This window comes from Brienomyrus brachyistius, chromosome 14 (assembly GCF_023856365.1).
Source record: "Brienomyrus brachyistius isolate T26 chromosome 14, BBRACH_0.4, whole genome shotgun sequence".
In the NCBI taxonomy this organism is placed as follows: domain Eukaryota; kingdom Metazoa; phylum Chordata; class Actinopteri; order Osteoglossiformes; family Mormyridae; genus Brienomyrus; species Brienomyrus brachyistius.
In genome coordinates, this window is record NC_064546.1 from 10795343 (window position 1) to 10798512 (window position 3170).

General features: G+C 37.6%; 1 non-coding gene across 1 annotated transcript; it reads left to right on the plus strand.

Moving 5' to 3' along the window:
- The first annotated feature begins 1268 nt into the window (after positions 1–1268).
- On the plus strand, positions 1269–1341 carry trnar-ccg (transfer RNA arginine (anticodon CCG)). Its single transcript has one exon. It is a non-coding gene; the product is annotated as a tRNA-Arg (tRNA).
- Positions 1342–3170: the final 1829 nt, after the last annotated feature.

Here is a 3170-nt window from a genome sequence, read left to right on the forward strand (position 1 = left end):
CTTCAATTTGTTTCATGTTATTTACTCTTTTGAATATTCAGCATCTAGCTATCACTCTCTCTGTGAAATCTAATCAGGCATCTGTTTCCAGTATTTGCTGATAATTGTATTGCATAGTATCAATGACAGTGACTTCTATTGGTATTAAATTAAATGATAAATGTTTGAGTTTTTTTTTCAGAGCATGAGAAATGCAATTCATTAAAACTTTTTGTCTGGGTTTTGAAATTTCCCTGTGTTTACACCGTTCACACAAACACCCCACATACCACTCCAGATGTAATTTTATGATTCTGCATTAATGGTGTTTTATGGATTCTCCTTGAACATGGTTGTCTCAAACATTTATGGCTTTAACGTAATCTAATATGCACCCAGTGATAAACTATGCCAATCTTCATAGTCCTGCATGTTACTTTACAAAGAACATACAAAAAGATATGAATGATGCTTGTTGGGTCTTTTGCATTTTAGTCATGATCCATCGCACCATCAGTCTCATACTTGTATACAAAGCCTGACCTTATCCATATGATACAAACACACACACACACGCACACACACGCACACACACGCACACACACACACACACACACACACACACACACACATGTAGGGTATACCTATCCTTATGGGGCCCGCTCATTCACTTCTATGGGAAAAATGCTAACGCTAACTATGACAACCTTAATCCCCACCCAGCCCTAACCATAACCATAAGTAACCAAGCAAAATACAAGAGTTTGTGCATTTTTAGTTCTTTCATATCAGTCACAGATTTTTATAAAATAGAGTTTTCCCTTATGGGGACCAGTTCACAGACACACTCACAGACAATTATGCTACATATACAGCATATTGGCCAGGGTTCAAATAAAATCTCCATTCAAGCATGCATCAGAATTCCTGTATTTACAGTAATATAGAATATGTACTTTTGCACGATGTTTGCATCTGGATCTAAGGCAACTGAACTTTTTTAAACTGATACTCTAAGCCTTAGTTAAACAAGTCAAATAGAAGAGAGATACTTTATTCCCATGTGGACGTTGGGTATTCCTCACATACTTCACATTGCATGCGAATATAGACACACAAATATATCAAAGCCAGTCTCAAAAGGCCAGTACAGATAACGGTGAAAGGGCCTCACTTTAGTGATGTGGTTACTCTGTCAGGTCTTGGATTCAAATACTCTGGAAATTGGAACAAACCCATAACCAAGTGTGTTATGCATCACCGGATTTACAATAAAAGCCGACACTAATGGCCCAGTGGCCTAATGGATAAGGCATCAGCCTCCGGAGCTGGCGATTGTGGGTTCGAGTCCCATCTGGGTCAGGAGTGGTGTATTTTTAAATGTGATATTTGCCTCATGCGTAAGGCACTTCGGACAAAAATGTCTGTTAATCAAACACATAAATGAAAATGCAAAATTACTCATTGGAGAGTCCTGATCCCTACTGTATATCTGTGGAAGAAGATCCTGTTGGGGGAGAGGGATAGGGGGCATTCCTTACAAAACAGCTGGAATGAGACATCGCTATGCATTTTGCATCAGGTGCTAATGGTCCTCCTAGAAAGCAGGCGTGCATCTTTAGTCTTAATCTGCTACCAAAGATACAGAATGAAAGCAGACGTATGGTGTGATTAAATGAGGGTTAGTGGCGATCATTGCAGGGGTGTCCTGGCTAACCCTGTTGCATGTAAAGAATAGATATGATATGAATAATCATGACAAGTAAAACATGTTCCCTGTCAATGTGCTGGTAATTGGTCATTGAACTGGGCGTGAATCATCTCGACTTTTCCACATTGATCTTTCACGAAACACACATTACACCATGTACTGCCTCGGAGTCGGTCTGAAATCCTCCTTGGCTTGTCATTTCAGGTTAAAATGGAAAGTTAATTGCTTTCAGATTCATTATTGTTATGCGTATTGATTGCCGTTCTCCAAGCCGCACATGAACGATATTGTACATCCTTGTTTGATAAGCCGTGTAAAATCTTTGAAGATGGCAACACAATTAAGTTTGCAGGGTCAGTTATGATATGAACTGCGATTTGATTTCAGTAGCTGCTTTTAACAATTATCCTGGGATTGGCAGGGAGAACCACTGTCTCCCACAATGATGTTCGGGCTGAAGGTCAGACTCATCTTACAGCAGTGAACTGATCACAGGAAAACAAACTAGCTGAAAGTGAAAACAACCATCGTCGTTCAGGGTTATCCATTCTGTTCATCTACATTACCATCTGTCGTAGCTTGTGGTCTTTAGAAAATATCTATCTATCTATCTATCTATCTATCTATCTATCTATCTATCTATCTATCTATCTATCTATCTATCTGTCTGTCTGACTGTCTGTCTGTCTAATTCAAAAGCAAAACCCAGGAAACAATAAATCAAAGTCAAGTTATTATTTAACAAACATGAGCGGCTTTTGTGTTTGTGTTGTTTCAAATACAAATAAAGTAAGCAAATACACAAATGCAATTTAGTGGTAATGTGTAAAATAAACTGCCAACTACCATTAATAAATTATAGTTATAAATAATTCATACTGTAGCTGTTCGCAATAAAAGATACATGATTTACAGTTTTGAGTAATTATGCTCACTATAATCATATAACATATAACATATATCTTTGGTTGGTACATGATTATCCCTGAAGCTGATAACAGCATATTAATAATAATAATAATAATAATAATAATAATAATAATAATAATAATAATAAACATTTTTTGCATGTCGCTTTTAATCATGAGGAGTTTTCTCTGAATTCCTATTAGCTGTAATGTATGACAGTAGTAATCGGTTTGACCATATGTTTCATGTTACCATAAAAATATAGAATTGCTTTTCCAGTATAAATGTGTGTTTGCTAAACAATAGTAACTTGGGGTCAAGTGGCACTTGTTAAGAAATACGGGGGCCGTGTTAGGAAGAGAGGCTATAAGGCAGCCAGGTTAACGATGTCCAGAGCAGCGTTAGGGCTCATTGAAACAAGTAGGAATAAATGACCAGGAAAAAGCTGCTATTGATAAATCATTAACACTGCTGGTACAGAGTGTTTCAAACTGAGTGGCTGAAGGAAGTCCTGACAGGAAGGTCTGAGGAGCCAATTAACCAGCTGAAGGGTGTTCAACTTAAAGGCTGG